This window comes from Lissotriton helveticus, chromosome 9 (assembly GCF_964261635.1).
Source record: "Lissotriton helveticus chromosome 9, aLisHel1.1, whole genome shotgun sequence".
NCBI classification, from domain to species: Eukaryota; Metazoa; Chordata; class Amphibia; order Caudata; family Salamandridae; genus Lissotriton; species Lissotriton helveticus.
The window spans coordinates 940,897,352-940,915,075 of NC_136070.1; positions in this window are offsets into that span (position 1 = coordinate 940,897,352).

Genomic DNA, 17,724 nt, shown 5'->3' on the forward strand with positions numbered 1-17,724 from the left:
TTCTATTTTTAGATACTTTATAAACTTTAGTTGCCCGCTGGGATGTTCACAAATATTTTTATGTGATGAGATGGTCTCGAACTTCCTTTCTGTATAGCTATATTAAGAGCCATTTCATGTGTATTTCTCAAATACCAAATTAGCAATAATGCATACAAATGCGTGTTTACTTTTGCATTTAATTCATAGCTGAAGTGCATACAATATATATGACTGCAATTTTTCAGTATATTTGAAAATTTCAAAATGCATTTATGTATTTTGGGGTGGTAAGGTATACACTATTCTCTATAGTATGTTGTACTATGTTATACTATGCATAGATTAGTAAATATGACCATAGTTAGCGTGGAGTGGGTGTCGTGTATTCCTATAGGTTCTGAATCGATCCCCCTATTCCTGACCCTATTCTGGTTAAACTAACTATCAAGTTAACTAACAGTCAGCCCATGAGGCAAGAACAGCCCCCATGATGCAGATACCGTTATCTGACGCAGTCACACTACGGCACAGGAACGTGTTATCTGATTAGGTCATAACGCTTGAGATCTAATTAGACAAGCGACATTCCTCCAGCCCCTGATAAGGCATACGACGTTCTCATAACAAATCAAACCTATGACAACCTGGAAAATCCGTGCGGCCATTGTTTTGATTTCACAGAGAACTTCAGTAAAAGAATGTGCTAACGAGCAAGTCGTATGACATCTTTATTGACGTATCTATGTCCATCTTTACGTCAATCTCGGCACCTTTAAGGTATAAATATTGCCGATCTTGCCCTATGCAAACACACGCGTGGTGACAAGACGGAGCAGCCATACTTGCCGAAGCCGAGAGCAGAAGCAGACCCCGCTGGCAGCAGCCCCGCCTTCCTGACGCGCTGAGAGACGCGCTGCTATCTCAAGCCGAGAGACCCAGCACCGGCGCTTCTGGGCAGCCCTCGCAGGCAGCCTGGAATATCGAGAGCAGAGAAAGAGATACCATTCCTCATTCATCCTAACTTCCAGGTACAGAACTGAATAACCCCTCACAGAGAATTCTTTAGTTATTCACTTGGCAAAAAACAAACTTAACTTAAACTGTAACTTTCTATTCCCGCCCACGCATTAGACTTAGGTCAGGTACACGGGGTAGGCGTATTTAGAAACACCAGTTGAGTACGTTTAGTCAAATGTATATGTGTATGTAAATATATTTTAATCATTTCAAACATCATATGGCTCAGAAACCATATCAATGTTTTTACAGTATTATTTTATACTATTGCTTTTAATGTATGCACTTTACTTAACTATAAGTATTGCAATAATATCGATCCATTTCTCATGTATGAGAAAAGAGACTGATCAATAAATAACACCTTTTTATTGAACACGCCCGTCTCTTCCTTTTCTCTACATTCTGATGAGACTAAGAATGCACGTACTGACTGAGTAAAATAATTGCCTTGTGCTCACACGACTCTCGAGATTGACTCTTGATTAGGGGAGAGCAAAGTTGTCATGTTCTATGGTTGTCAGAAACTAAATCCCTTCTTGTCTAATCAGGGAAGTTAATTCCTCCTTGAACATTCGAGAAAGTTTCTAGCGAACTCTGAACTACGCTGGCAAACCCAAAAATTAAGTCTAGTATCGACAGTAGTAGACCTAGTTAACGTCTGGTCTAGGCCTTTACTGCTGTAGGTATTATTCCAATGCGCAGAGCCGATTGGGAAAATAGGAGCTACACTACAATGTGTCCTTGTGTATTGTAACTGGTGCTCATATAAAGCGCTCCAATACCTTCAATTGGAATTCGCATTATATAAAGCTGCAAAAAAACAAACAAACACCTACTTGTTTCCAATCCTGATACAATATTAGCAGGGCCACTCAAGAGCACCTTGGAAAACTCCTTAAAAAAATACATAAATAACTAAAGAACATGCTGCATCATCTCCATGAGTGGATCCAATAACAAGTAATGGCAAAGCCAATAGGTTTTGCCTCTGCAAAATCTATTGATTTTGTCAATGTTTTTTTAAGACATGTTGCACAGGGGCACCTTCTGCTGTATAACATGGCTTACATTTTTTTTTTAAGAGGTGTGATGCAGTCAATGCTGACAGTGTCAGTCTTTTAAAAAAAGAGCTTCTAAATATGCTGCATGCACAGCAGCTAGCACTGCTGTGTAACATGTCAAAAAACATTAACACAACCAATAGATTTTGAAATGAAATGAAATGAAAAGACCATTTGTTAAGCGTGATAGCTACCCTGAGGCGTCCTAGCGCTGCAGACAACGCGTGCGGGAATATAGTTGGGGACTATGCAGGTTTGTTGAAGAGCAGAGTTTTTAAAAGTTTGCGGAAGGGTAGCAGATTGGGCTCTGCCCGCAGATGAAGGGGCAGTGAGTTCCAGAGTTTGGCTGAGTTATAGGCAAAAGAGCGGCCACCACATCTAGTTCTTTTGATCTTGGGCACTACGACGAGGAAGGAAGATGCTGATTGAAGCTGTCTGTTCGGCAGGTAAGAGTGATCAGAGATAGGCTGATGACAGCACCCGTCTTCCAGAAAGCCCTGTGGGCAATGCACAGGGCCTTGAACTCAATTCTTTCCCTGATCGGGAGCCAGTGAAGGCTCTTTAATCCAAAGTTGATTGAGAGTCGAAGGGAAACCTGAAGAAGTGTGCGGGATGCGCAATTTTGGATGACTTGAGGTTTGCGCAAGGTGGATTCAGTGGGCCCTAGATAGAGGGCGTTCCCAAAATCCAGGCATGACAAGATAAGGCCCTGGACCATGATTTGTTTCACCTGAGAAGGGAGTAGGGGAATCATTTTCCATGGTAGCCTCAATAGACCAAAGCAGGTGGCTAAATGTTTAGCTGCTTGATAGTTCAAGTTGAGGGAGTTATCCAGCAAGATACCCAAGCTTTTAATTGAGTTTTTTGGCACTGGAGCACGACCGAGGCAGGTGGGCCATAGTGACTTCATATTAAGCTTGGGGGTATTACCTAAGAGCATGAACTCGGTTTTGTCTCTGTTCAACTTTAGACAGGAGAGTGTCATCCGATTGGTCACCTCCTCCAAACACCCACTCAAGTTGTTAGGGGAAGTATTTGGCTGGTTAAGGGCTACCACTAGCTGAGTGTCATCGGCATAAGTGATGATTTTTATGCTGGAGGGACGTACAATCTCAGCTAGGGGGCACATATATATGTTAAATAGTGTGGGGCTCAGGGAGGAGCCCTGAGGCACACCACAGCTGAGTGGCATGCTGTGGGAGGTGATATCGCTCTCAAAAACCTGGAAGGAGCGGTCTGCTAAAAAGGATTTGAACCAGGTGATGGCATTTCCTGACACTCTTAGATTGGTAAGTCGTATTAATATGTCATGATTTACAGTGTCGAATGCGGCCCTTAAGCCGAGGAGGATAATTGCTGCAGAGCCTCCTTGATCAAGGATCTTCCTAGCCTCCTCGGTTACTGCGAGGAGGGCGGTTTCGGTTCCTTGCACGGGACGGAATCCCGTCTGGGAGAGATCAAGTAAATGATTACTCTCCAGGAACTCTACCAGTAACAAGTTGACATATTTCTCCAGGATCTTGCTCAGACATGGTAGCTAGGGGATTGGCCGGTAGTTGCTGGGTTCGTCTTGGTCCAGGTTAGGTTTTTTAAGAGAGCCTTGACCATGGCGCGCTTCCAGGGGGGAGGGACAATACAGGAGGAGAGGGAAGCATTGAGCAGGTTGAGGGTGGTAGGAAGAATGTTGCCCATAGCTGGCAACAGGGCGCGTGGGGGTGCCGGGTCAAGGGGAGAGCCAGATTTCACCTTGTGCATAATGGCTTCTAATGTGGTAGAATTGCGAGGAGGAAGAGTATCCAGGGTGACTAAAGATCAGGGTCCTGCCCTTGAAAAGTTGGTGGTGGTTGTGTTGAGCTGAGTAGGAAAAAAGGAAGTGTATATTGTTTGTATTTTCTGTTAAAAGAAATTTGCCAGGTGGCTGCAGCGAATTTGGGCGTCGATAGGGTTTGGCAGTTTCTGGGCAAGTTTGAGGAGAGTTTTAGCGATTCGATAGAATTCTTTGGGCAGGGAAGCAGCTGCTTTGATTTTTTCTGCCAAATAAGTTGATTGGGAGGCTTTAGTTTCATTTTTATAGGTTTTTATTGTCTCCTATATGCAGTTTTGCTGGAGGTGGAATATTTTTTTGCAATATCGTTTACTTTCCCGTAGTCTGGGGGAGTACCGGGGTGCGGTAGTGGCGCTGTGCTTTGTTTGGGAACATTTCATGGGGAGCTCAAAGTCCAGGGAGTTATGTATCTAGCTGTTGTATGACTCATTGGATAGAATGGGATTGGGGTTATTGGGTGGTCTTGAAGTTTCAAGGGCTGTCAGCCGGCCGTCCGGGGGTAGTTTAGACCAATTTTGTTCCCTCAGAGTAGTCGTATTAATGGGGAGGTGGAGATGAGGGATGACCCAAAAAAGTGGGACCAGCAAGTGTTCCGACCATGGGAGCGGGGAAGGGGTTCCTGTTGTGAGATCTGCACAGTTGCTAAAAACAGGGTCGAGTAGGTGGCCTTTGGTGTGGGTGGGTTTTGACAGTAGCTGATTAAGTTGTAGTGCAGAGAGGCTCATGGTATGTTCTTTGGCGGTGTGGTCAGAAGCATTGTCAAAGTGGATATTAAGATCCCCTAATAGTGTGAAGTTAGACGGCCTACATACCAGATCTGCTGTAATAGGAGGGAGAGTGTTGAGAAATTGTCCTAGGGTCCTGGGTGGGCGATATATAAGTAGCCCAGAGAAGGTGCTTATGGGGGAGAAATCAATGGCAAAGGAAAGACTTTCACAGTCTGGCACCAGGTTAGGAGAGCTGCGACACTTATAGCAATCTTTAAAGATAACCGCTAGACCTCCTCCTCTTCCCTCTTTACGGTCCTCTCTTAGTATGTAATATCCATGTGGGAGAGTTTGGATGAGATCCGGTTCTGACTCCGCATTGAGCCAGGTCTCTGTCAGGAATAAGACATCTGGTTTTAAGTCTTCTATGAGCATGGCGATTTCTGTAGAGTGTTTAGGAAGTGTGCTGCAGTTAAGGGGGTACATACTTCGCTGAGCATTCTTTGTGTGAGGGGCAGGTTAGAAGTGGAAGCCACAGTGTAGGCAGGCGTTTTGTTCATCTGCCACGTTCCAGGAGTGTTGGCAGCTAGCAGGGGTCACTCCCCTAAGTTTAAGAAGGGAGTGGGGGCTATAGCTTCTAGAATGCGGGCAAAAACAGGCAGGGGTTTTGGCCCCTGGCCCGCCTGGACGCGGATGGGTGCAGACGGGCTTGCCTTTGGCGTGCCGGCTGCACGTGTCTGCTTAGCGACGGGAATGCCATTGGGGTTAAGAACCCTGTGAAGCACCGCCCCTTGCGGTGTGTGGGCCAGAAGTATGAGCTTGCAATATGTGCAGTTCCTCCCTCCACTCAATCGGGAAAACCCGTGGTGGACCGGGGAGTAGGGCGTCTTCCGGCGAGCACGAGGGGTGAACAGCAGTTTTAAAATTATTAAAAGCAAAGAACTGTTTTTCTTGTAGAGTAGGTAAAAACACTTGAAAACCTTAGCTTGGCAGCAGCAGAGTGGGAGATACTATTCCCATCGATGCGCGCGTCCGCTGCGCAATGGGAATGACATCGGGGTTAAGGACCCTGTGAAGCACCGCCCCTTGCAGTGTGTGGGCCAGAAGTATGAGCTTGCAATGTGACCCGTTCCTCCCTCCACTCAATCGGGAAAACCTGTGGTGGACTGGGGAGTAGGGTGTCTTGCGGCGAGCATGAGGGGTGAGCAGCAGTTTTAAAATTATTAAAAGCAAAGAACTGTTTTTCTTGTAGAGTAGGTAAAAGCACTTAAACACCTTAGCTTGGCAGCAGCAGATTGCGAGATACTATTCCCAGATTTTGCAGACTCAAAACTTATTGGCTTAGTCAATGCTTGTTTTTATGCAAGGTGATACACATAAAATGCCAGTGATAGTGAAAATGACATCACACACCCTTTGATCTTATTGACATCTAAGGAAGTAACCGTATATGACATTTGACCCTGAATCTTCCCCGGGAGTAATGTCACTTGACCTTAACTCAGGTGATATCACAATAATTGACATCACAAAAGTTACATTATAACTGTGTTGTTAATATGAAAATACAACACAAATGTCTGTTTTTGATACACCTGTATTATGGTGCTGACATAATCTTTGAAAGTGGTGGGGTGTAATACAATACTTGCCCTAAATTGTACTAAAATGAACCAGAGCTCTTTTGAATGGACTCAGGTGTAAAGGGTTCTCTCCACAAGAACACATCAGAAAAATAGGTAAAATAGTGCATTTTAAAGCAAACTTGTCACATAAATCTGCTAAAAAGCCATGAGCTATGAAAGGGCACTCGTTATATAATGGTGTGCCAAGCCAATGAACCCTGCCAATCCTCAGAAGTTGACCCCATCCTTCAGAATGTGCTATGAATGCCCCTGTATGCGAAAAATGCTCCTCATTGTGGCAGGGTCCCCTAATGCCAACAATTATCGAAATTATGCCAGTTCCAGAAATTGTGCTATTAATGGTATCCATGCACCCTGAGTGGCCCTGTTGTCAAACTGTACCTCTAGTATGATAGGGTCATCATTTTGTTATGCTTGTCCCCTCCTATACGTCACAGCTGTTATTCTTTATGTCACGTATCACCACCTTGAGTAAGGCCGCACCATGGAGTAGTGTTGTAGAGTGGCATAGAGGGGAGTAGAGTGGTGTGGCATAGGGTGGAGTGTCATACAGAGAAGTACAGTTTAATGGAGGAGATCGTCATAGAGTGGAGTATTGTTGGGTAATAAAAATTCCAACCCTCCTCAGAGCGATGCAAAGCAAACAGACCCCAGCTGCCACAAAACACAGGAAATGTTCTTGCACCTTTGTCCGTTTATTGGCATGCCAAGGCAGAAGGCAGACGCAGTATCACGTCTTGGAACAAGCTTCTTTTGCCCCACATAGATATTCACGGGAGCATATATAGGGCAGAAAGTGCAGTCATCAGTAAAATCCTTAGATGTGGACAAGGCCAAATACGGTTGTACATATACAAATAGAATTGTCGTGCAAGCTCAGGATATAGAGCAATATAAGGACACAAGTGAACAGAAAGCAAGTTTAAACAAAACCTGCAAGATTCAGAGGCTTTTCACAGCTGTTAACCCAGGAAGTGTCAAAGAGGGCAATAAAGGTCCTGGGGTCAGGCTTGGATGGATTTGTAAAGGAGGGGTGATTTTAGGAGCACAGAGCAAGCAGTTTGGTCAGAGAAAGACCTAGTTAGCTTAGTGGGTCTGAGATAGTGTGGAGGAGAATTTGGGATTGATTCATTTATTTGGCTGATGCAAACATATAGATATATATTTTTCCTTACAATATCCCTCCTTTTTGATAGCAATATCAAATACCATTGTAAGAAAAATCTGAACATATATATATATATATATATATATACATACATACACATATGGTAGAAACATAAAGTATCGATAAAGTACATATCCTTGAATGGCATTACACTGTTTTTAAATAACATGCATATATTGGCGTAGACACATCTAAGAGGTATTCATTTTTCAACATAGATACAAATATATACCAGTACTTTTTGCACTTCTTTTATATATCTATAGCCATTAATTCAAATGTCTCCTTGTGTGCTTTCTAAATATCCTGTTGTATTTGGAGATATTTGTAGGCTAGCTCCTGCTCTGTAGGAGGTAGAATTTTAACTGCAGAAATTGAATGGATGCTTTTACTACACAATTGCTGTCCCATAGAGCAACAACACTGAAGACAACACAGAAATATCACTATTGTTAAAAAGATACACAGTACCGCTAAAAGCAAGTTTATTAACCATCCTGTTGGTAGCCATGACCATAGACAGGACCAGTCATCAGAATCTGTAATTTTCCCTGCTCCACGGAATAGTTGAACTGCATTCTTAATTTGTGCCCCATCCCTTGCTATGTTTCCACTTTTGTTTAAAAAATAACAGCAAGAGGAATTTAATAAAATGCACAGTCCTCCTTGATGTAGATTCAGGAGGCCAGGTGCAATTCGGTGTTGAATAGTCATGGCAGCTACTGAATTAATTTCCATCTGCAACTGTTGAAGTGCATCTCTTGTTGCATTGAATGCTACAGCTAGATCAGCAGACATATTAACTAGGGCCAATTCTAAATCATATACCTCATATCCAGGAATAAATATACGCATTAGTTCAAAGAATAGACCTTGTCTAGTTTCCAGAATGGGTGCATGTATATCTCTTTTATATCTATGAGCAAAACTCCCCAAATTTAGTGGCTCATGGGCTGCAATGTGTGGCATGACTGAAATGTTTGGTGTAAGATAGAAATAGCACACAAGCCTTCCCAGTGCCGGGGAAGCACCTTGTATGCTTTAGTGCCACAAATAAAATACATTCCGCCCTGTAACTGTGGGTCCAATGTGTGATATTTACTGAGAGGAAGACCTACCCCTTCAGGGAAAGTGTTTTGGAATTGATCACACCATTTGTAATCAATCCATGAAGAATTTATAAGCGTAACATTTGCCCATGGTGCCATGTATGAGCAGCGAGCTGACCATAAGGGGTATTCTAATATTTTAGATATCACATATGGTGCCCTAGCATGCTTATTCTTTTGCTCAATAAATGGATCGTATAGAAGACCATCAGGTGTTATTAATAGGGTCTCTCCATCTACAGTGAAGTTCCAATAATACAAAGTGTAGTTTACTTGTTTTCCTCTTACCTTAGCTGTCCAGTTCCTACTTGCTAACTGTCTGTCTTTTATGTTCCAATTCCCTGTGATATTATCAAATTCTAATATGTTAGGACACTAGCTACTTTTTAAATGTCCTAAGTATCGGGAAGCTGGGTTATAATCTGAAACATGATGCTTTAAACATACAGGAAATGCTTTTTCCTTGTCTTTGTATTCTACTGTAGGAGACACTTGGTATTGGGCTTGAATATTTGGCAGCATGGTACAACGTGAGTACCATCCAATCCTTCCTTCTCCACAATCCCAGGTTACTTTGGATATGAGGCATCCTATTCCTTGTGCATAATTTTGTATAGGCACAGGTGTTTCATATAGGCCAATTGGGTCGCTGGGGTGTCTGGATAATTCTCTACAAATCCAGCAATGGGCCTGGGCAACTTTCTCATGTACTGCAATGAGGGAATGGTCAGCAGGTTGTTGCAATACAGGTAGCATGCACATAATTAAGGTACTAAAATATATTGTTAGCATAATGCAATGTATTTTCTTGACAGTGGTAAATATCACTTTCAGAATTTAAAATATTGTTAAACAGTGTCTTTCTGTCTCAGTTCCAGGGTACTTTCTGTAAGTGTCAATAATGAAAGTTCTTGTGGTGCGCTGTCATCTGCTTCTCCCACTGGTCCGTACTCGTCTTGTTCAGGGGCAGTTTCACAGACCTGCCCTGCGTTGTCCTCTTCAGCCTATTTTTGGCAGGTGTAGACCATCACCTTTTTCTAGACTGCATTGCGTGCTTCACTCAACAGCATCGGTTAGTGTCACCATTCCTGGGACACTTGATGATGGACCCTCAGCGTTGTTGTTAGGAAAAGTCTGGTCTGTCTCCCCCTTGACCTGTGTTTTGCGCTGCTCCACTTGAGGCTGGTGCTCATCTGTGTAAGGTGCCTCTGCCTCAGGCGTTGTTTGTGCAGCCCTGCATCGTGTTCCATGCAGCCACTCGGGATGGGCCTGCACCTTTAGTGATGTTCTGGTAACCCGGAGCACAACGTGGGGTCCAGTCCACCTAGAAGTAAGAGAAACATTTTTTATTTTTCTCACCATGACCATGTCTCCAGTTTTAAAAGGGTGTGTTTGTTCTGAGGAAGGATGGGGCAAAGCTTCCTTCACCTGGAGATGGTGATGCCTCAAGGCCACTGACAATTGTACAGCATAGTCAGAAAACTGCTCATCCGTCCACAGCAGTGCTGCTTGGGATGCTTTGAAAGGCAACCTCAACCCCACCGACATGGGCCGCCCCATCAATACCTCATGGGGGTACAATAGAGTTGTTCTAGATGGTGTTGCTCTTATGGCATGAAGCGCTAAAGGCAGCACATCTGGCCATTTCAGGCCTGTTGCATCAGCTGTTTTGGCTAATTTATGTTTTATTGTGGCGTTCATTCTCTCCACCTGGCCTGAACTTTGTGGGTAGTAAGGGGCATGCAATTTCCACTCTATTCCCAAACAGTCACACATCTTTTCCACAACAGCAGCAACAAATTCACCCCCTCTGTCACTGTTTATGCTCTGGGGGACCCCAAACCGAGGTATTAAATCTTTCATCAAGCATCGCACAACAGTTGCTGCATCATTCTTCCTAGTGACAAACGCCTCCACCCATTTTGAAAAATGATCCACACATACCAGCAAATATTTGAATCCCACTGGTACTGGCAAGTGATCATGGGTAGCGGGGGACTGACCTTTAGCATGTTGGGCACAGACAAGACATTGGGAGATGAATTGTGCAGTGAAAGCTGTTATCCCTGGTGCAAACCATTCTTGTCTAATCAAAGCATTCATCCCTCCTTGAGCCATGTGAGTGGGTCCATGGGCAAGCCTTGTAAGGGGCAGGAACATACTGTGTGGGGCCACAGGCCTCCCATCCTGGTGGACCCCAAATCCCTCATCATTCGGCTCACATCCAGCATCAATCCACGCTCTTTCTTCCTCTGGTGGTGCAGACCATTGTGCTTCTTTCACATCAGCTAGCAACAATTGTCTCTGAATCAGCTATATTTTTGGAATACTTTTTGCCATTGAAAGCACCTTCTGTACTGGCTGTAACATGCTCTCTTTTGCTGCTGGGTCAGCCATGGCGTTACCTCTGGCTATCTCAGTATTAGCTCCTGAATGGGCCTCACATTTTATTACTGCTATTCTGTTGGGTAGTAGGATTGCCTGTAGCAAATTCTTTACTAAGGGGCCATTTTGAATGGGGCGTCCTGCTGCTGTTATGAAACCATGATACTGCCACAGCTGGCCAAAATCGTGAACAACTCCAAAGGCAAAACGTGAATCAGTGTAAATGTTAAAAATGTTCCCCTCAGCTAGGATGCATGCTCTTGTTACAGCATATAGCTCAGCTTGCTGGGCAGATGTACCATGGGGACGGCTGCACTTTCAACTATGGTGTCTACTGTTGTTATAGCATACCCTGCTCTGTAATCAGTGTCTGTTAGTCTGCTGGAGGAACCATCAGTGTACCACTCATAGTCAGTTTTTTCTAATGGTGGTTGCTGCAAATCTGATCTGGGCGTGGTGCATGTCTCTACAACTCCAACACAGTCATGGTCAGGGGTCTCATCTGAATCACCTAGTGGAGGTAATAATGTTGCCAAATTAACAGGTGGGCATCTTTTAATGGTGATATTGGTGTTAGACAACAGAGTGACCTCATAACCTGTTTGCCTGGCTGCCGAAAAATGTTGTGTTGCTGCAGATGACAACAACTGTCCCGAATGTGGCAAATAAACAATACAAGGGTAGTCAAACACAATGGGAGCTGTCCTCTCTACCATCACAGCTGCTGATGCCACTGCTCTCAAACAAACTGGATGCCCAGTTACTGCTGCAGGCAAAGTCACGGAGTAGTATGCCACAGGTCTTGTTCATGAGCCATGCTGCTGTGTCAGCACACAATTTGCAATGCCATGCGAAGAAAGACTGCGGGGTAATGGGACATATTCTGCTCTGACACATAGAGAAGGAAGGGCAGTTTGTAATCAGGCAGCCTCAGGGCTGGCACAGTACACAAAGTCTCTTTCAGTTTCTTAAAACAGTCTGCAAGTTCATTAGTCCATACAATGTAGTTGGGAGCATCTTGTAGTGTACATTGCCGCAGGATGGCATCATAGGATCTGTACTCGGGGATCCACTGGCGGCAGTAGTTCATCATCCCCAGGAATGACAGCATTCCTTTCTTGGTGGACAGAAGCTGCATGCCCTGAATCATTTTTATCCTGTCAGGTGATATGCGGCGTGTGCTTTTGGATACCACATAACCCAGGTAAGTCACCTCTTTTTGGCAATACTGGAATTTTGACAATGAAGCTTTGTCTCCTCTCTCCTGGAGGTGATTCAGCAGCGCTACAGTGTCTTTTTCACAGGCCTCAAGTGATGGAGATGCCACGAGTAGATCATCAGCGCACTGCAAGATGATGCTACCTCCTTCCAGGTGTAGGCTATCCAGGTCTCTCTCTCTACTGCCTGCGCATAGACCGTGGGACTCTCAGTATAGCCTTGAGCTAGTCTTCTGAAAGTATATTAAATATCTTTCACTGTGAAAGCAAAATGTACTAGCTCTCTGGATGGACTCTAATACTGAAAAACGCAGAGGAGAGATCAATGGCTGAAAAGTACTCTGCCTCTACAGGTATAGAAGATCATATAGTATTGGTGTCAGGCACAACAGGTGCTAAGGGAACCACAATGTTGTTTATCTGTCGTAAGTCCTGTATGAGCCTAAACTGCCCAGTATTGGCCTTGGGCAGTGGAATGATAGGACTATTACAGGGGCTGGATGTCTTTTTAATGATACCTTGTTGCAAGAGAGGTTCAATCACAGATTTTTTTCCCTCCTCTCCCTGAGGTTACAGCCTGTACTGATGGACATAACGTAATTCAGCATTCTCTTTAAGTGTCACTTTATGGGGCGGGCATGATTTCCCTAATCCTGCCTCATTTTTGTGTTTTGCCCAAACCTCTGAGTTCACTTTCTCTAAGACCTTGTTTTTAGTCAGCCGTAAAGCCATATTCCCTTCAAGCTTGTCAAAAACTGCAGTCCTGTCCTTTCTGTTCATATACAACGTCCAACACCACCCTTCTCCATCACCTAACACAGACACCATTCCTAAAGGAAATGTAAAATCCTTAGTTCTAGGTAAGTCCTGAAGGCGTTTGACCATGGGGCCCAAATCCTTAGGGTAGTAAGTAACCTGGTGCTACAGCTATGGAAACATGTGGTTCAGAATCTGGCACTTCAAATAACCTCATTTCCTGTGGTCCTAGTTCAATGCTCACTGCACACCCTTCTTTTCCTACATATAATGTGTGCTCGAGCAACTCCATTGTCCAATGCAAATGTTTGTCTGCCCTGTAGGCGTACCATTCAGGCACTGCTCCTGTGAAAAATACTGCAGTACAGTATATGGGCCAAGGTATTAATATCAACTGCACTGAATGAGTGACCAATTCACTCACAATATCAGGGTTGAATTTAAATAGTCTTAAAACATGTTTTCATAAAAATCTCCATATAATGGAGTCTATTGGTAACGTGTTGGAGAGAGAGAGACAGGATGGGGGATGCACATAACACAGATTCCTCATTTAATTTGCTAGCAGTAAGTGTTCTATTAGCCAATTCTAACCTGCCCTCAGGTCCTTGTAAGTAAATCCCATTTTGTGAAAAATATAATGTTGCATGCAATTTACAGATGAGGTCTCTCCCCAGCAAATTGATGGGTGCATCTGGTGACAGGAGAAACTGATGGGTCATTGTGAAGCTATTAACAGAAAGTGGTAGAGGTTCTGACAATTCTTCATGCATCATCATTCCATTTACTGCTATCGTAGTGACTGTTTCACCACTACCAGGACCCAACTTGTTTCTTACTGCGGATAGGGTTGCACCACTGTCTATTGGGAAATCGATCTCTTTATCTTCTACCTTAATTTTGAACATGGGATTCTCCTCTGATGTCTCTGATACCGTCATCATAAAGCACTGGGCTCTGGTTGCTGCAGTTTGTCCCATCACTCTCTCCGCGTGGTCCTGTGCTGATCCATGTTGCTCCTGGAAAGGATTCCTCGGGGAGTGCTGGGTCTGCTTCAGGTCTCTGGGCATGGGTGGTGCAGATGGCTGGGTCTCATTTCTGTCAAAACTTTCATTCCTGTTGTTTCTATCATTTCTATTATACTGGTCACTTCTCTCATTCCAGTCCCTTCCACCTCTATTATTTCTACAATTGCGCCAATCCCTACTCTTGTCTCTCCTCTGGTATCCTTGTCCATTATCCTGTCTTTGCTGTGCCCCTGATAGTACATTCCCTCTGACTCCTCCTCTCTTTGTACTTGCTGCAACATCATTCCTTTGTCATTTTTAGCGATGTCCTTCCTTACCTTAAAAATACCATCTCTTTCCATAGTTATGAGAAGCGTGCACAACTTGTGATATCCTTTAGTGGACCAGTCAGGGTGGCGCAGTTTACAACTGTGGGTCACAGAAACTAGAAATCCATTCATAAGGGTTTGCATAGCCAATACCTTATAGGCCTCTGTGGTGCGTGGTACCCCTGCACTGTTATCCGATGCTTCATTGTACCTTAAGATGTAATCAGCCACTGACTCACCTGGCTTCTGCAATGTGGCAGTGACTTGAGAAAAATCACCATATTTAACTGCTAGGCCATTAATTGTGTCCCAGATAGACTCCAACCAATTAATCAATCTATTTTCTGTGACATCCATATTATTAATCAGTATGGTCCAATCTCTTTCCTGTGGAATTTGGAACATACTTTTTCCTAAAGACCATCTGCTCCCATATCCTATTTTTAATAGCATTTCTGCATCTCGAGGGAGGTGGGTATATGCAATACATATTTTATGAAGCCACTCATAATATTTTACACTGGCAGCGAGTGGGTCAGGTGTGTCCTTAGTCATTTGGGTTGCCTCCAAGGGGGTCCTTGGCTTTAGCATGGCTGTCCCCCCAACACTATTTTTGGTACAATTAGTTTAGTGTTCAATAGTATGTCATCAGTATATTCTCACCCTTTCCCTTTAGGGTCCGTGTTTGTGACTGTATATGTATCAGCTGTTCCCGCCTCTCTAGCTTATCCTGTAGTTTATTAATGGAGCGTTGTACTTCCTCCCTACCAGTGTTCACTTCTTCTTGGTACTCATCTGCCTCTTTCCTCAGGTGTGTTAACTGCTCGTGTTCCTCCTCATTGTTTCTCTCTTTTGCATTCAGCCCTAAATCTTCCCTCAGACCAAAAGTGTTTGGTTGGGCTGGGGATTCAAAAGTATGTAGCTTGTCCCCTCCTAAGGATAAGTGCCCATTCAGGACTGGTGTTCTAAAACTGCCCTTTCTGGGGCTAGTTGGTATGTCAGATACCCTGGCTAAATCACCTTCCAGGCATATGTGGAAATAAGGTACACGTGATAAGCTTGATTGTGAAGCCAGTGCTTGCTCAGGTGTGTTATGTATTTCACACTGTATGTAGGGGCCTGAAAGTGATGGCTAAGTTGAAGTTGCTGGAGAATGGGATGAGAATTGAGGTGAAGGAGAAACAGGCCCTGCAGACTGGATGTTTTGTCCCAATGTTTGGTGGCTACTCTCATTGCTGGCTCTATCTGAGACCCAGGAATTATATTCACTATTTGCATCTACTCTCTGTCTTTTCCTTTCTTCCTCAGTAAGCAACAAAATCTCCTCCTCAGTCAATGCGCTAATAGTTATTTGCTTATTGTCTGTTCTTTCCCCCAGTTTGACAAAAAGACCTTAAAGCTTAGAGGCGATAAACAGTTTCTTTAACTTATTTATGTCAATATTTACTTGGCGGTGCGTCCAAATACATAGCAGAGCAGCAGCCCTTCTAGAAGTAGTGGCATTTGGTATTTCTTTACCCGGTCTGCTTCAATTTTTGAGAACCCACACTTTTGGCATTGTGACAACAAATGCTGGTCTGTCTGCACATAGTTACTTAATTCCAATTAACACTGGCTATAAGATGTGGGCCAATATTTTGCTAATTCTAGCTCTTTTTTAGTAGGCTTCTTGCACTCACTATTCACCATTGCTATTGCAGAACAGTCCCTGTATTCAGTGGAGGCATTCCCCTGCCCTTTCTTTTTTGAAAGGAGAGCTTTATTTTTTGCAATTGAAAGCCACTGCTGTAAACAATCTTTTACATAGTGTGAATCCCATGATGGGTCACCCTTTAAGTGTATATTTTCTGTCAAGCGTTCAATATCATCTATCTCAAGAGAACCAAATCTAGGCCACAGCCCTTCATTCCCTTTCCACGTCCGAACTAGCATGCAAAAAAGGAGTTACCTATTCTAAACAATTTGTATCTTTTACAACCTGAGCTGTAGGGCTATCTGCTGGTAATTTAAAATCCTTCTCTAATGACAGTTGTTTAAACAATTGTTTTGTCTTTTTCACCATGCAAGGCCTTACCATCTCCATAGTTTCTTTAGAATTGCCGGGGCCCATTGTGCCCTTCACTCACAATTTTAAACCCTGAAAGATAAACAGATTTGTCTCCTGGAAGGAAAAATTTGCTAAGATTTGGATAGAGAGACTTGAGAGAAAAAAAATCAACAGTTTTCACCCACTCATACACCACATAAAACCATTTGACTTCTCCGATGCAATTTGTTTTGATATCACTCAAAGAAGCATTTCAAAGAAACATAGCGGGACAATACTTTTAAAGATCAACACATAAGCATAATTAAATACAGTCATTGATCAATGACAGAACAGTGCAAATTCGAAAATCATTTCCTTGTGTCCTGCCGCCAGCCAATAGTCAATGCTTCCCACGCTACACTCTTGGAGGGTTGTTTTTATTTCTTCGTCCATCTACTTTTGGTTCATAAATTATTGTCTTGCCTAGGCTCTCCTGTTGCGTATGGGGTCCCATAGACCCCAGTCACATATCAACTCAAAGGTATTGATACAGAGAAAGATTTCAACGATGATAAAAATTTCAATCAATGATGAAAAAAATGCAATCAATGATGAAAAAAAATCAATGATGATAAAACGTTTAATGAATGTTTCTCTACAGTCCCCTAGTTAGATTAAATGCCAGTTACTACCCCTTCTCTTTTAAAAAAAAATAAAAAATACTATGTTCTAACAGAGCATTTGAAACACTGAAAGGTCACTCCAGCAAGTTATTTTAACTTTACAGCCTACTTACCAACTGATGACATTACAGTCCTTCAATGCATCTCACTTCTGACGCTATTTTGTTGGGTAATAAATCTTCCAACCCTCCTCAGAGCAACCAAAGCAAACAGTCCCCAGCTGCCACAAAACACAGAAAATGTTCTTGCACCTTTGTCCTTTTATTGCCATGCCAAGGCAGAAGGCAAACGCAGTATCACGTCTTGGAACAAGCTTCTTTTGCCCCACATAGATATTCAGGGGAGCATATATAGGGCAGAAAGTGCAGTCAACAGAAGAACTTTCCCTTGGTGGACACACTTCATTTGAATACCCTCTATACTCATAGAAGAATACCCGTATAATCACTGTGCTTAGCACACTATTATATACCCAAGTGCAGTCAACAGTAAAATCCTTAGATGTGAACAAGGCCAAATACGGTTGTACATATACAAATAGTATTGTCATGCAAGCACAGGACATTGAGCAATATAAGGACACAAGGGAACAGAAAGCAAAGCAAAACCAGCAAGATTCAGAGGCTTTTCACAGCTGTTAACCCAGGACGTGTCAAAGAGGGCAATAAAGGTCCTGGGGTCAGGCTTGAATAGATTTGTAAAGGAGGGGTGATTTTAGGAGCACAGACCATGCAGTTTGGTCAGAGACAGACCTAGTTAGCTCAGTGGGTCTGAGATAGTGTGGAGGAGAATTTGGGATT